This window comes from Capra hircus (assembly GCF_001704415.2).
Source record: "Capra hircus breed San Clemente chromosome X unlocalized genomic scaffold, ASM170441v1, whole genome shotgun sequence".
Classification (NCBI taxonomy): Eukaryota; Metazoa; Chordata; class Mammalia; order Artiodactyla; family Bovidae; genus Capra; species Capra hircus.
The window spans coordinates 13,983,575-14,001,800 of NW_017189516.1; positions in this window are offsets into that span (position 1 = coordinate 13,983,575).

Consider the following 18,226-nt stretch of genomic DNA (forward strand, 5'->3'; position numbering starts at 1 on the left):
TAGGTCCTTGTTGGTTATCCATTTTAAATATAACAGTGTGTATATGTCCATACCAAACTCCCTAACTATCCCATTAGACTTCATTTTTAAACTATTTTGGATTTCCAAACAATTGAGAAGATAATACAATGTTCCTGTATAGCCAGCACCCAGGATTCCTCATTATTAATGTTCTACATTAACACTGAACATTTGTTACAATTAAGAAACAAATATTGGTACATTATTATTATTTAAAGTCCATTCAGATTTTGTTAGATTTTATGTAATGTCCTTCTCTGTTCCAGGACCTCCTTTAAGATATCACATTACATATGTCTTGTCTCCTTACATTGGCTATGACAGATTCTCAGACTTTGTTTCTCATGATCTTAGTAATTTTAAGGAGTATCAGTTGGATATTTTATAGACTGTCCTTCAATTTAAGTTTGGAAAACCATGTTTTCATGATTAAACTGTGATATAAGTTTTGTAAAGCAGACAAAGAGATGAAGTGCAGTTCACAAGACATCATATCAATGATACATGCTTTCACTGATGTTTACTGTGATCGTCTGTCTTGAGTAGTATTTGTCAGGTTTCTCCCTGTTACTTCCACACCTGACTCTATGTTGTCCACTTTGGAAGGATGTCCCATACTTAAGGAGTAAGGAGTTATATTCTACCACTCCGAGGGAGGGATTTTAGCCCAGTGAATATATTAAGTACCCATTATTCTTTACCAATATAAATATATGTGCATGTGTGTGCATGCTCAGTCATGTCCTCCATGTCCATGGCATTTTTGAGGGAAGAATACTGGAATGGGTTGCTGTTTTCTTCTCCAGGGCATCTTCAAGTCCCAGGGACTGAACTCATGTCTCTTGTGTCTCCTGCATTGTCAGGTGGATTCTTTACCAGCTGAACAACCAAGGAAGCCCTGATTTAAATAAACAATTCAATAATTAAGTAAATGGGATGGATGGAATATCTTCTCCTTCAGTTCAGTTCAGTCACTTAGTTGTGTCCAATTCTTTGTGACCCCATGGACAACAGCACACCAGGTTTCCTTGTCCATCACTACCTTCTCCTTACAGCAAGCTTTTAACTATTACATATGGGAATGAAGAGAGAAATAGAACATGACCATCCAGAAAGTACCACAGTAACAGGTGTTGCAGAAAAGATTCACTTTGTTGTTCAGCCACTCTCAGTCATGTCTGACTCTTTGCTACCCCATGGACAACATGCCAGTCTTCCCTGTCCTTCACCATATCCCAGAGCTTGCTCAAACTCATGTCCATTGAGTTGGTGATGCCATCCAACCATCTCGTCCTCTGTCATCCCCTTCTCTTTCTGCCTTCAATCTTTCCCAGCATCAAGGTCTTATCCAATGAGTTGGCTGTTCTCAGCAGGTAACTAAAGTATTGGAGCTTCAGCATCAGTCTCTCCAATGAATATTCAGGATTGGTTTCCTTCAGGTTTGACTGGTTGGATCTACTTGCAGTACAAGGGACTCTCAAAATTCACTAATGAATGTTAAAATTAATGGATGAATGTTTGAAGAGAAAAAGGACTTGTATAGTATCAATGTATTTTCTTCAAGATATTTGCCAACTATACAGTATATCAAAGAGAAATGCAGTAAATTTATAGTGGAAAAAACCTTAAAGACACTAAATACATCAACTTAACCAAGTGGTCAAGGTAATCATCAGCAGCAGTAAGGCATATTGACATCATGAACCTCTTGATATGATGCACTGAGAAGGAATTTTTGGAATTATTACTTATTTTTTAGAACCCTTGGGATTTTCTACATAGACAGGAATGCCATCTGAAAGGAGAGTTTTGTTTCTTCCTTCCAAATCTGTAATTTACTTTTCTCATATTTCTGCAATATGACAGGCAGTGCAGTGTTGAATAAGGGTAATGAGAGGAGACATTTTTGCCTTGGTTCTGATCATGGGAGGAAAATATTTAGTTTCCTACCCTTAAGTATGATGCTAGCTGCAGGTTTTCTTTAGATACTCTATCAAGTAGAGGAAGTGTCCAGTTTGCTGAGAAGTTTTTTTTTTTTTTTTTTTTTTTCGGTGAGTAAATGTCAGATTTTGTGATGCTTTTCTGTATAAATTTAAATGATCATAGAATTTTTCTTATTCAGCCTATTGAATACCTTGAATGGTCTTTAAACGCTGAAGCAGCCTTGTATACTTTGATAAATCCCACTTGGTTGTGGTATGGATATGGTTGGCTTTGGTGTATGATGATTAAATTACATCATTTAATTCAATTTTGATAATTTTAGGGATTTTTGCATCTATATTCTTGAGACATGTTGGTCTGTAGCTTTCCATTCTTGCAATGTATTTAACTGGATTTAGTATTAGAGTAATGCTGGCTTCATAGAATGAGTAAGAAACTTGTTTTCTTTTATTTTCTGGAAGAGATTGTAGAGAATAGTTATCATTTCTTCCTTAAATATTTGGTAGAATTCACCAATGAAACTTCTGGGCCTAGTGATTTCTTTGAGAGGAGGAAAAAAGAAAACTAATGTTTAATTATGAATTTTTCATTCAATTTCTTTAATAGATAAAACACTATGCAGATAATTTCTTTAAAAGATATAGGACTATTTCAGATATAGACCTATTCAGAGTTTTGGTTATTTGTGTCTTTCAAAGAATTGGTCCATTTCATCCAAATTATCATATTTGTGGGCATATAATTTTTTTTATAATATTCCATTATTATCTTTTAAAACTCATGGGCTCAGTAGTGATGTGCCTTTTTCTATTTGTCATATTAGTAATTTGTGTCTTTTCTCTTTTCTCCTTAGTTAGCCTGTCTGCTGCTGCTAAGTCACTTCAGTCGTGTCCAACTCTGTGCGACCCCATAGATGGCAGCCCACCAGGCTCCTCCATCCCTGGGATTCTCCAGGCAAGAACATTGGAGTGGGTTGCCATTTCCTTCTCCAGTGCATGAAAGTGAAAAGTGAAAGTGAAGTTGCTCAGTCGTGTCTGACCCTCAGCGACCCCATGGACTGCAGCCTACCAGGCTCCTCCGTCCATGGGATTTTCCAGGCAAGAGTACTGGAGTAGGGTGCCATTGCTTTCTCTGAGTTAGCCTGTCTAACTGTTGACAATTTTACTATATTTTTCTCTGTTTCTCTATGTTTTCCTGTTTCTTTGTCTTCCTGTTTTCAATTCGATTTCTTTTCTTCCATGCTTAAGTTGCTCTTCCATCTCTAGTTTCATAGTTGAAAGCTTAGATTATTGGTTATTATTATCTTTTATCTTTTCTGATATATGAATTTAGTGCTTTAAATTTCCCATTAAATATTATTTCTGCTGGTATCCCACATAAGTTGTATTTCCATATTCATTTAGTTCAGAATATTTTTTTAAAAAAATTTAAATACTTCTTTGGCCCATACATTATTTGAAAATGTTTTTTTTTCATCTTGAAATATTTTGAGGATTTCCAGCTATCTTTCTTGTTATTGCTTTCTAGTTTTATTCCTTTGTACTTTGAGAACGTATAATTTTTAAATTTGTAAAGGTATTTTGTATGGCTCGAAATGTGATCTGTCTTGGTGAATGTTCCATGTGAGCTTGAGAGAAATGCTTCTCAACAGCTATTCCTGTGGTTGGATGAAATGTTCTAGATATGTCCACGAGATCCAGCTAATTAATGGGGCTATTGAGCTCAACTGTATCCTTAGGAATTTTATGCTTGCTTGATATATTAATTACTGAAAAAAGAATGCTGACAACTTGAATTATAATAGTAGCTTTGTATATTTTCCTTGCAGTTCTATTAGCTTTTCTCTCAAGTAATTTTTTTTTTTGGTGGTTCAGTTCAGTCCAGTCACTCAGTTGTGTCTGACTCCTTATGACCCCATTGACTGCAGCATGCCAGGCCTCCTCCCTGTACATCACCAACTCGTGGAATTTACTCAAATTCATGTCCATTGAGTCGGTGATGCCATCCAACCATCTCATCCTCTGTCATCCCCTTCTCCTCCCACCTTCAATCTTTCCTAGCATCAGGGTCTTTTCAAATGTGTCAGTTCTTCGCATCAGGTGGCCAAAGTGTTGGGGTTTCAGATTCAACATCAGTCCTTCCAATGATCATTCAGGACTGATCTCCTTTAGGAGGGACTGGTTTGATCCTTGCAGTCTAAGGGACTCTCAAGTGTCTTCTCCAACAACACAGTTCAAAAGCAGTTCAATTTTTCAACATTCAGCTTTCTTTATAGTCCAACTCTCATATTCACACATGACTACTGGAAAAACCATAGCTTTGACTAGATGGACCTTTGTTGGCAAAGTAATGTCTCTGCTTTTTAATATGCTGTCTAGGTGGTCATAGCTTTCCATCCAAGGAGTAAGCATCTTTTAATTTCATGGCTGCAGTCACATGGCAGCAGTGATTTTTGAAGCCCCCCAAAATAAAGTCTGCTGAAAGGTTGTTCTTTACCAGCTGAGTTATCTGAACCATGAAAGACGCTGGGATCCTTGGCCTCCAGAGGAGAAGAATTCAATCTGGGGCCAGAGACAAGACTTGATCACTCAGAGCTTTTCTGCAATGAAGTTTTATTAAAGTATAAAAGAGACAGAGAAAGCTTCTGACATAGACATCAGAAGGGGGCAGAAAAAGTGCCCCCTTGCTCATGTTAGCAATGGAGTTATATACCTTTTAATTAGCTATTACAATGAATCAAAAGAATGTGTGGAGGTTGTAAAGATCTGACTAGACCCACTCTCATAATTTACATTTTAAGATAACAGGATTACCCAGGTTTTTTCCAGAAACCGTCCTCAAGCAGGATACATTATTGTTATATAACCCTAAGGAATGTAGAGGGAAAACAAGTTTGTCTTTTCCTTCTCCTTGGGAATTCCAGACCCCTATATCCTTGGGGACCCCTGGACTTCTTATCAACCAGGCTAGGAATAGACTCTCTCACTGCCTCTGTTTCCACTGTTTCCCCATCTATTTGCCATGAAGTGATGGGACCAGATGCCATGATCTTAGTTTTCTGAATGTTGAGCTTTGTATCAACTTTTTCACTCTTCTCTTTCACTTTCATCAAGAGGCTCTTTAATTTTTCTTCATTTTCTGCCATAAGGGTGGTGTCATCTGTACATCTGAAGTTACTGATATTTCTCCCGGCAATCTTGATTCTAGCTTGTGCTTCATCCAGCCCATCGTTTCTCATGATGTACTCTGCATATATGTTAAATAATCGGGGTGACAATATACAGCCTAGACTGTACTCCTTTGTCTATTTGGAACCAGTCTGTTCTTCCACGTATAGTTCTCATTGTTGCTTCCTGACCTGCATACAGATTTTTCAGGAGGCAGGTCGGGTGGTCTAGTATTCCCATCTCTTGAAGAATTTCCCACAGTTTGTTGTGATCCACACAGTCAAAGGCTTTGGCATAGTCAATAAGGCAGAAATAGATGTTTTTCTGGAGCTCTCTTGCTTTTGCAATGATCCAGCAGATGTTGGCAATTTGATCTCTGGTTCCTCTGCCTTTCACACACGATTGAAGCCTGGCTTAGAGAATTTAGAGCATTACTTTACTAGCATAGGAGAACAGTATGAAGGATTGTTTTATTTCCTTGGAGAATTGACCCCTTTTGCATTATGTAATATTATTCTCCATCCCGGAACATTTTCATTTCTCTGAAGTCAAATTTGTCTGAAATTAAAGTAGCTACTCCAACTTTCTTTTGATTAGTATTAGCATGTAAATCTTTCTATATTCCTTAACATTTTTGGTTGTTATGGCTGAATATTCACAATATAAAATCACCATACAACCATTTTAAATTGTGCGATTGAGTACACTTAGTATACCAACAATGCTGTGCAAACATCAAAACTATGGTGTCCCAGAACATTTTCATCACTCCAAAAGGAAACTACGTATTAATTAGTCATTCAACAACCCTCCCTCCTTCTGGCCCCAGATACAATTAATCCACTTTCAGTCTCTATGGATTTACCTATTCTGAATATTTCACATAAGTGGAATCTTATATGTGGCTTTTGGTATCCAATTTCTTTCACTTATATTGATGTTATCAAGGTTCGTCCATGTTGAAGCATGTATCATTACTTAATTCCTTGCTATTAAAAAATACTTTATTGCCTGAATATACCACATGTTTTGGTTCATTTATATGTTAACAAGTATTTGGGTTGGTTTTGGATGCTGTTCAGTTGCTCAGTCATGTCAATGATGCTATCCCACTATCTCATCCTCTGCCATCCCTTTTCCCTCCTGCCTTCAATCTTGCCCAGCATCAGGGTCTTTTGTAATGATTCAGCTCATTGCATCAGGTGGCTGAAGTTTTGGAGCCTCAGCTTCAGCATCCATCCTTCCAATGAATATTCAAGGTTGATTTCCTTTAGGAATGACTGGTTTGATCTCATTGCTGTTCAAGAGACTCTCAAGAGTCTTCTCCAACACCACAGCTCAAAAGCATCAATTCTTAAGCACTTGGCCTTCTTTATGGTCCAACTCTCACAACCATACGTGACTACTGGGAAAACCATAGCTTTGACTAGACGGACCTATGCTGGCAAAGTGATGTCTCTGCTTTTCAATATGCTATCTAGGTTAGTCATAACTTTTCCTCCACACAGCAAGTGTCTTTTAATTTCATGGCTGCAGTCACCATCTGCAGTGATTTTGGAGCCCAAGAATATAATGTCTGTCACTGTTTCCATAGTTTCCCCATCTATTTGCCATGAAGTGACTGATTTCCATGATCTTCATTTCTTGAATATTGACTTTTAAGCCAGCTCTTTCATTCTCCTCTTTCATGTTCATCAAGAGGTTCTTTAGTACCTCTTCACTTTCTGCCATAAAGGTGTTGTCATCTGCATATCTGTGGTTATTGATATTTCTCCTGGCAATCTTGAATCCAGCCTGTGCTTACTCCAGCCCAGTATTTCTCATGATGTACTCTGCATATATGTTAAACAATCAGGGTGACAATATACAGCCTTGACGTACTCCTTTCCCAATTTGGAACCAGTGTGTTGTTCCATATCTGGTTCTGTCATTTCTTGACCTGCATACAGGTCTCACAGGAGGCAAGTAAGGTGGCCTGGTATTCCCATCTCTTTAAGAATTTTCCACAGTTTGTTGTGATCCATACAGTCAAAGGCTTTAGCATAGTCAATGAAACAGAAGTAGATGTTCTTTTGGAATTCTCTTACTTTTTCAATGAGCCAATGGATGTTGGCAATTTAATTTCTGGTTCCTCTGTTTTTTTTCTTTTTTTTTTAATCCAGCTTAAACATCTGGGAATTCTCAGTTCACGTACTGTTAAAGCCTGGCTTAGAGAATTTTGGGCATTACTTTGCTAGCATGTGAGAAGAGAACAATTTTCTGATCATTTGAACATTCTCTGACATTGGTAATTGTGACTAATGTTGCAGTTAACATCTGGGCACACATTTATCTTGAATACCTGTTTTAATTCTTATGGATATATATCTAAGTGTGGAAATGCTGAGTGAGTGAATGAAGGTCTTTTAGTAGTGTCTGACTCTTTGCGACCCTATGGACTATATAGTCCATGGAATTCCCCAGGTGAGAACACTGGAGTGGGTAGCCTTTCCTTTCTCCAGGGGATCTTCCCAACCCATGTTGCCTGCATTGCCTGTGGATTCTTTACCAGCTGAGCCACAAGGGAAGCCTAAGTTTAACACTTAAAATGCTGTGTTTAACCCTTTGAAGAACCCAAACTGTCTTCTATTGCACCTGCTTTATTTTACATTCCCACCAGCAATGTATTGTGGTTCCAGTGTCCTCATATCTTGGCCAATACTCGCTATTTTCTATTTTTTATTATTGTCATTCTGGTGTATGTGAAGTGGTATATCATTGTGGTTTGGATTTGCATTTCCCTTATGACTAATTATATTGAATATTTTCATGTATTTATTGGCCACTTGTACCTTTTCCTGAGAAATGTCAATTCAAGTCTTTTGCTTATTTTTAAATTGAGTTGTTTGTCTTTTTTCTCATTAAGTGGTAAGAGTTCTTTATGCTGGGTACCACACACTTATCAGATATATAGTTAAAAGTATATTGTTCAATTCTGTGCATTATCTTCTATTTTTCTCAGTAGCATTCTTTGCAGCACAAAAAATTTTATTTTTGAGGATGCACAATTTATCTATTTTTCCCTTGTTACTTGTTCAACTAAGTTCAGTCGCTCATTCATGTCTGACTCTTTGTGACCCCATGGACTGCAGCACATCAGGCTTCCCTGTCCATCACCAACTCCAGGAGTTTACTCAAACTTATGTCCATTGAGTCGGTGATGCCATCCAACCATCTCATCCTCTGCATTCCCCTTTTCCTCCCTTCTTCAATCTTTTCCAGCATCAAGGTGTTTTCCAGTGAGTCAGTTCTTCACATCAGGTGGCCAAATTACTGGAGTTGCAGCTTCAGCATCAGTCCTTCCAATGAATATTCAGAACTGATTTCCTTTAGGATTGAGTGGTTGGATCTCCTTGCAGTCCAAGAGACTCTCAAGAGTCTTCTCCAACACCACAGTTCAAAAGCATCAGTTTTTAGCACTCAGCTTTCTTTATACTCCAGCTCTCACAACCATACATGACTACTGGGAAAACCATAGCTTTGAATAGATGGACCTATGCTGACAAAGTGATGTCTCTGCTTTTGAATATGCTGTCTAGGTTGGTGATAGCTTTTCTTCCAAGGAGCAAGAGTTTTTTGTTTTTTGTGTTTTTTTTTTTTTTAATTTCATGGCTGCAGTCACCATCTGCAGTGATTTTGGAGCCCCTCCAAGTAAAATCTCTCACTGTTTCCATTGTTTCCCCATCTATTTGCTGTGAAGTGGTGGGACTGGATGCCATGATCCTAGTTTTCTGACTATTGAGTTTTAAGCCAACTTTTTCACTCTCTTCTTTCACTTTCATCAAGAGGCTCTTTAGTTCTTCTTCACTTTCTGCCGGTATGGTGTCATCTGCATATCTGTGGTTACTGATATTTCTCCTGGCAATCTTGATTCCAGCATGTGCTTCATCCAGCGTGGCATTTCACATGATGTACTCTGCATATAAGTTAAATAAGTAGGGTGACAATATACAGCTTTGACGTCCTCCTTTCCTGATTTGAAACCAGCCTGTTGTTCATGTCCAATTCTAATTATTGCTTCTTGACCTGCATACAGATTTCTCAGGAGGCAGGTAAAGTGGTCTGATATTCCCATTATTCATTTGATGTCATATTTAAGAAACCATCAACAAATCCAACGTTGTGAGAACATATTACCATATATTCTGTCTAGAATTTTGATCCACTTTGAGAGCTTTCAGAATTTTTTTGTATATGATGTAATGTCAGCGTCCAGCATCATTCTTTTACATGTGGACACCCATTTTTTCTAGCGGTATTAGAGTTTTATTATTTTAACTCTTCTACTTAATTGATCTACTTCAATTTTTATATGGCATAAGGTGAGATCCAACATTATTCTCCAATCTGGATATCCATTTGCCACAAAACCATTTGTTCAAAAGACTATTTTTCCCCATTGAAGTATCTCCACACCATTGTCAAAAATTAATTGATCATCAATGTTTGGGTTTATTTCTGGGCTCTTTATTTTATTGACCTATATGTCCACCCTAGGTTTTGTTGTTCAGTCACTTAGTCATGTCCATCTCTTTGTAACCCCATAGACTGCAGCATGCCAAGCTTCCCTGTTTTTCACCATCTCCCAGACCTTACTGAAACTCATGCCCATTGAGTCGGGGATGCCATCCAATCATCTCATCCTTTGTCATCCCCTTCTCCTAGTGCCTTCAATTTTTTTTCTTGCATTTTTTATTACCGACAGATGTTGGCAAATTGATTTCTGTTTCCTCTGCCTTTTCTAAATTCAGCTTGAACAGGTGGACGTTCTCAGTTTACATACTGTTGAAGCCTGGCTTGGAGAATTTTGAGCATTACTTTGCTAGCATGTGAAATGATTGCAATTGTGCGGTAGTTTGAAAATTCATTGTCATTGCCCTTCTTTGAGATTGGAATGAAAACTGACCTTTTCCAGTCCCACGGCCACTGCTGAGTTTTCCAATTTTCCTGACATATTGAGTGTAGCACTTTAACAGCATCATTTTCAAGTATTTGAAATAGTTTAACCTGAATTACATCACCTCCAATAGCTTTGTTCCTAGTGATGCTTCTTAAGGCCCACTTGACTTCACATTCCAGGATATCTGGCTCTAGGTGAGTGATCACACCATCGTGGTTATCTGGGTCATTAAGATCTCTTTTTTGTATAGTTTTCTTTGTATTCTTTCCACCTCTTCTTAATATCTTCTGCTTCTTTTAGGCCCATACCATTTCTGTTCTTTATTGTGCCCTTCTTTGCATTAACTGTTCCCTTTTTCTTGAAGAGACCTCTAGTGTTTCCCATTTTGCTGTTTTCCTCTATTTGTTTGCATTGTTCACTTAGGAAGTCTTTCTTTTTTTAAATCTCTCCTTGCTATTCTTTGGAACTCTGCATTAAGTTGGGTATATCTTTCCTTTTCTCCTTTGCCTTTAGCTTCTTATTTTCTCATGTATTCATAAGGCCTCCTCAGACAACCATTTTACCTTTTGGCAATTCTTTTTCTTGGGGATGATTTCAATCACCACCTCCTGTACAATGTTACACACCTCCATCCATTGTTTTCGAGGCACTCTGTCTATCAGATCTAATCCTTTGAATCTATTTGTCACTTCCACTGTGTAATCATAAAGGATTTTATTTAGGTCAATATTTTTTTTTATTGTGTCCTTATAGTAAAGTTTGAAATTGGGAAACATGAGTCCTCCCATTTTATTCCTCTCTTTCAAGAATGTTTTGACTACCTAGGATCTTTTTGCAATTTCACATAAATGTATAATCAACTTTTTAATTTCTGAAAAAACACATTTTCAGGATTTTGATGTCACTGTTCAGTAGCTTAGTCATTTCCAAATCTTTACAACTCCATGAATTACAGCATGCCAGGCTTCACTGTCCTTCACTATCTCCTGGAGTTTGTACAAACTCATGTCCACTGAGTTGACAATTTTGATAAGGAGAACACTGACTCTGCAGATTACTTTAGGGAAGAATTGCCATCTTAAAATATTGTTTTCCAATTTACTTGAATAGCCTTTCTTTAAATTATTTCAGCAATGTATTATAGTTTCAAGTCTTGCACCTCATTTATTCAATGTATCCCTAAATATTTTATTCTTTTTTATGCTATTGTAAGTAGAGTTATTTTCTTAGTTTTCATTTCAGATTGTTCATTGTCAGTGTATTGAAATACAACTGATTTTTGCATGATTATCTTATACCCTGAAACTTTTACTGAATCCAGGTATTAACATTGATAGACTTTTGTGTGTATATTCCTTATGATTTCAAATATATAGTACAATGTAATCTGTGAATAGAGATAGTTTTTACTTCTTCATTCAAAAATTTAATATCTCATTTCTTTATCTTGCCTAAGTACAGTGGCTAGAAGTTCCTGTACAATGTCAAATTTTGTTGTTCAGTCAGCAAGTTGTGTCCGACTCTTTGGGACCCCATAGACTACAGAATGCCAGGCTTCCCTAACCCTCAACATCTCCTGGAGTTCATTCATGTCCATTCAATTGGTGATGCCATCCAAACATCTCATCTTCTGTTGTCTTCTTCTTCTGCTTTCAATGTCGAATAGCAGTGTCAAAAGTAGGATTCCTTTAATAGCTCCTGGTTTTAGAGGGAAAAACTTTTAGTTTTTCAGAATTGAATGTGATGTTAGCTATGTGCTTTTCATTAAAATGTCTGTTATCAAGGAAGAAGTTTCACTTTTTTTTGGTTCTGCTAGGTTTTTGAGTGTTTTTATTATGAAGACATGTTGGATTTTGCCAAATGCCTTTTTTTTGTGTGTCAATTGAGATGATTGTGTGTTTTTTCCCTTCCTTTTATTAGTGTCAAATATTACTTTTATTTTCATATTTTGAATGACCTTAACAATGCTGGGATAAATCTCACTTGTCATGGTTTATGATCCTTTAATATTTTGTTGGATTCCATTTGTTAGGATTTTGTTAGGAACTGTTGTATACACAGTCATTCCTTGATATCCACAGGGGATTAACCTCAGATACCAAAACTAATCATCAGGCACCAGAATTAATCTGCAGGTACCAAGATCCACGAAGGCTTAAATCTCATAGTTGGCCCTCTGAATCCATGGTCCTGCATTCATGGATTCAACCACTTGCAAATAAAGTAGTACTATAATGTTTATTGAAAAAATATCTGCATGTAAGTGGATCCATACTGCAGTTCAAGCCCATATTGTTCAAGGGTTCATAAAGCATGTTGGTCAGTGTGTGTGAGCATGTTCAGTCGCTTCAAACATGCCTGACTCTTTGCAACCTCATGAACTGTAGCCCACCAGGCTCCTCTGTCCATGGGAATTCTCCAGGCAAGAATATTGGAGTGGATTGTCATGCCTTCCTCCAAGGGATCTTCCTGACCCAGGGATCTAACCCACATCTCTTATGTCTCCTTCACTTGCAGAGGGGTTCTTTACAACTAGTGACACCTGGGAAGCCAGTATTGGTCAGTAGTTTGTTATTTGTGTTGTTTCTACCTGATTTTGGTGTTAGGGTAATACTAATAGAATGGGTTAAAAAGAATGATGACTCTGAAATAATCAGCACAATTGTAGAGCAGTTAGCTTAGAATGACTTAAGAAATAGAGGGAGAAAACATAATTAACTAAAAGTAGAAAAGCTGGGACATAACTACAAATCTTACATTTAATTAGCTAAAGATTTATCAATTTTGTGGATCTTTTCTAAAGACTAACTATATTTCAGTGATTTTTGTCTGTTCTCTGTGTCTATTTTCTTTTCCATTTATTCTTTTTCTTATATTTATTATTTTCTTTTTTTTTCTGCTAAATTTGCAATTTCTAGTTACTTCAGGCAAAAAGTTAGGCTGTTGTTTTGAGAGATTTCTTCTTTTTAAAACTTGAGATAAAACACATGTAGCATATTTACCATCTTAATCATTTTTAAATGTACTGTTTAGAAATTTAAGTAAATTTGCATTACTGTGAAACCAATATCCAGAAAAATTTCATCTTTCAAAATTTAATTTCTATATTCATTAAACGTCAACACCCCATTTCCCCCTCCCCTTAGCTCCTGACAACCACAATTTTAATTTCTATTTTTAAGAGTTTGATGTTTCTCAATACCTCATATAAATGAAATATAGTACCTGACTTTTTTGTAACTGGGTTATTTCAATTAGGATAATGTTTGCAATATAAATTCACATTGTATCATATGTTAGAATTTACTCCCTTTGTAGTTTATACTTTAAATTTAATATTCCACTGTATATATGTAGCACATTTTGTTTATCAATACATTGGCCAATATACTTTGAATTTCTTCTACCTTTTGGCAGTTGTAAATAATGCTTTTATGAACATGGATGCACAAATATCACTTTTAGACTCTACTTTCAGTACATATATATATATATATATATATATATATATATATATATATATAACCAGAAATGGTATTGCAGGAGTTGTGTTGTCCTGTGCATACATTCTCAGTCATATCCAACTCTTTGAAACCCCATAGGCTACAGCCCGCCAGGCTACTGGAACAGATTGCCATTTCCTTCTTCAGGGGATATTGCCAACCCAGGTATTGAACCCCTGTCTCTTGCATTTCCTGCATTGGCAGGCAAGCTCTTTACCAGCTGAGCCACCAGGGAAGCCAGTATTGCTTGTGTTAAATGTGGACAATACTTCTAATTTTTTTATATTTTAATTTTTGAGGAATTACCACATTGCATTTTAGAGCAGTTGCACCACTTTACCGCCAACAGTGCCCATGGGTCTCAATTTCTCTACATCCTGACTAAACTTGTTATTTTTCTACTTATTCACTTTTGTTCCTGATAGCAGTCATCCTAATGGGTATGGGGTAATATCTCAGTGGGACTTTGACTTGCATTTCACTGGGAGAAATATCAATAACCTCAGATATGCAGATGACACCACCCTTATGGCAGAAAGTGAAGAAGCCTCTTGATGAAAGTGAAAGAGGAGAGTGAAAAAGTTGGCTTAAAGCTCAACATTCAGAAAACAAAGATCATGGCATCCAGTCCCATCATTTCCTGGGAAATAGATGGGGAAACAGTGGAAACAGTGTCAGACTTTATTTTGGGGGGCTCCAAAATCACTGCAGATGGTGACTGCAGCCATGAAATTAAAAGACGCTTACTCCTTGGAAGAAAAGTTATGACCAACCTAGATAGCATTTTCAAAAGCAGAGACATTATTTTGCCAACTAAGGTCCGTCTAGTCAAGGCTATGGTTTTTCCAGTAGTCATGTATGGATGTGAGAGTTGGACTGTGAAGAAAACTGAGTGCCGAAGAATTGATGCTTTAGAACTGTGGTGTTGGAGAAGACTCTTGAGAGTCCCTTGGACTGCAAGGAGATCCAACCAGTCCATTCTGAAGGAGATCAGCCTTGGGATTTCTTTGGAAGGAATGATGCTAAAGCTGAAGCTCCAGTACTTTGGCCACCTCATGCGAAGAGTTGACTCATTGGAAAAGTCTCTGATGCTGGGAGGGATTGGGGGCAGGAGGAGAAGGGGATAACAAAGGATGAGATGGCTGGATGGCATCACTGACTCGATGAATGGGAATCTGAGTGACCTCTGGGAGATGGTGATGGACAGGGAGGCCTGGCGTGCTGCGATTCATGGGGTCGCAAAGAGTTGGACACGACTGAGTGACTGAACTGAACTAAACTGAAAGGGACTAGATCTGAGAGACAGAGTGCCTGATGAACTATGGATGGAGGTTCATGACATTGTACAGGAGACAGGAACCAAGATCTCCCCAAGAAACAGAAATGCAAAAAAGCAAAATGCCTGTCTGAGGAGGCCTTACAAAAAGCTGTGAAAAGTGGAAAGTGAAAAGCAAAGGAGAAAAGGAAAGATATACCATTTTGAATGCAGAGTTCCAAAGAATAGCAAGGAGAGATAAGAAAGCCTTCCTCAGTGACCAATGCAAAGAAATAGAGGAAAACAGTAGAATGGGAAAGACTAGAGATCTCTTCAAGAAAATTGGAGATACCAAGGGAACATTTCATGCAAAGATGGGCTCAACAAAGAACAGAAATGGTGGGAACTAACAGAAGCAGGAGATATTAAGAAGAGGTGTCAAGAATACACAGAGGAACTATACAAAAAAGATCTTCACGACCCAGATAATCACGATGGTGTGATCACTCACCTAGAACCAGAAATCCTGGAATGTGAAGTCAAGTGGGCCTTAGAAAGCATCACTACGAAAAAAGCTAATGGAGGTGATGGAATTCCAGTTGAGCTATTTCAAATCCTGGAAGATGATGCTGTGAAAGTGCTGCACTCAATATGCCAGCGAATTTGGAAAACTCAGCAGTGGCCACAGGACTGGAAAAGGTTAGTTTTCACTCCAATCCGAAAGAAAGGCAATGCCAAAGAAGGCTCAAACTACTGCACAATTGCATTCATCTCACACGCTAGTAAAGTAATACTTAAAATTCCCCAAGCCAGGCCTCAGCAATACGTGAACTGTGAACTTCCAGACATTCAAGCTGGTTTTATAAAAGGCAGAGGAACCAAAGATCAAATTGCCAACATTAGTTGGATAATTGAAAATACAAGAGAGTTCCAAAAAAACATCTATTTCTGCTTTATTGACTATGCCAGAGCCTTTGACTGTGTGGACCACAATAAACTGTGGAAAATTTTGAAAGATGGGAATACCAGACCACCTGACCTGCCTCTTGAGAAATCTATATGCAGGTCAGGAAGCAACAGTTAGAACTGGACATGGAAAAACAGACTGGTTCCAAATAGGAAAAGGAGTATGTCAAGGCTGTATATTGCCACCCTGCTTATATAACTTATATGCAGAGTACATCATGAGAAAAGCTGGGCTGGAATAAGCACAAGCTGGATTCAAGATTGCCAGGAGAAATATCAATAACCTCAGATATGCAGATGACACCACTCTTATGGCAGAAAGTGAAGAAGAACTAAAGAGCCTCTTGGTGAAAGTGAAAGAGGAGAATGAAAAAATTGGCTTAAAGTTCAACATTCAGAAAACTAAGATCATGGCATCCCACCCCATCACTTCTTGGTAAATAGATGGGGAAACAGTAGAAACAGTGGCTGACGTTATTTTTCTGGGCTCCAAAATCACTGCAGATAGTGACTGCAGCCATGAAATGAAAAGATGCTTACTCCTTGCAAGGAAAGGTATGACCAACATAGACAGCATATTAAAAAGCAGAGACATTACTTTGCCAACAAAGGTCTGTCTAGTCAAGGCTATGGTTTCTCCAGTGGTCATGTATGGATGTGACAGTTGGACTGTGAAGAAAGCTGAGCGCTGAAGAATTGATGCTTTTGAACTGTGGTGTTGGAGAAGACTCTTGAGAGTCCCTTGGACTGCAAGGAGATCCAACTAGTCCATCCTAAAGGAGATCAGTCCTAGGTGTTCACTGAAAAGCCTGATGTTAAAGCTGAAACTCCAGTACTTTGGCCCACCTGCTGCAAAGAGCTAGCTCATTGGAACGCATGTAAGAATTAAAGATTTTAAAATTTAAAAAAAATAAAAAATTAAAAAAAAAATAAAAAAAAATAAATAAATAAAAACCTACTGTGTTTACAGCTTGGGAAAAGAAAAAAAAAAGACCCTGATGCTGGGAAAGCTTGAGGGCAGGAGGAGAAGGGGATGACAGAGGATTAGATGGTTGGATGGCATCACTGGCTAGATGGACATGTGTTTGGGTGAACTCCAGGAGTTGGTGACGGACAGGGAGGCCTGGCGTGCTGCGGTTCATGGGGTCACAAAGAGTCAGACATGACTGAGCAACTGAACTGAACTGAACTGAACTGAATGGTTAGTGGTATTGAACTCTATTCATATACTTGCTATCCAGTTGTGTATTTTAATTAATTTTTTTGAAATATAGTTGTTTTATAATGTTGTGTTAGATTCTACTATACAACAAATTGAATCAACAATATGCATATGTATATCTCCTCGTTTTTGGGGTTTCCTTCCCATTTAGGTCCCCCAAGACATAGAGCAGGATTCCCTGGGTTATACAGTAGGTTCTCGTTAGTTATCAGTTTTATAACTATAATGAATAGTGTATAGATGTCAGTCTTCATCTCCCAATTCATTCCACCCTCCCTTCCCCACTTTGATATCCTTATTTTTGTTCTCTACATGTGTCTTTATTTCTGTTTTGCAAATAAGATGTTCTATATAATTTTTCTAGATTTCATATATATGTGTTAATATATAATAATTGTTTTTCATTTTTTGAATTACTTCACTCTATATGACAGTCTTTAGGTTCATACACGTCTCCACAAATGAAAAAATTTAATTCTTTTTCTGGTGGACTAATTTTCCATTGTATGTTTGTACCACATTCTCTTTATCCATTCCTCTGTTAATAGACATTTAGCTTGCTTCCCTGTCCTCGCTGCCAAGTGTGCTTGCAGCAAATGGTGCTACAAAGAACATTGGGGTAAAATATAACTTGTATTATGGTTTTCTCTTGGTATAAATCCAGTAATAGGATTGCTGAGTCTTATGGGGTTTCTATTTTTGTTTGTTTGTTTGTTTGTTTTTTAATGGAACTTACATAGTGTTCTACATAGTGGCTGTGTCAATTTCCATCCTCAAATTGACAAGTGCAAGTGGATTTCATTTTGTCCACATCGTCTCCAGCATTTACTGTTGCTTGTAGATATTGTGATGATGGCATCCTTACGGATGTGAGATAATACCTCATTGTAGTCTTGATTTGCATTTCTCTAATACTGAGAAATGTTAAGCATCTTTTCATCTTCCTCTGGGCCATTTATATGTCTTCTTTGGGAAAAAAAAATGTCTCTTTAGGTCTTCTGCCCATTGTTAATTTCTTTTATATTGAGCTTTATGAACTGTTTCTATATTTTGGAGGTCAATTCTTTGTTGGTTGCTTCATTTGTATTTTTTGAAATATAGTTGTATTTTATAGATTATAAAATACATTGTATTTCATAGATTATAAAATACATTGTAGTTCATAGATTATAAAATACATTGTATTTCATAGATTATAAAATACATTGT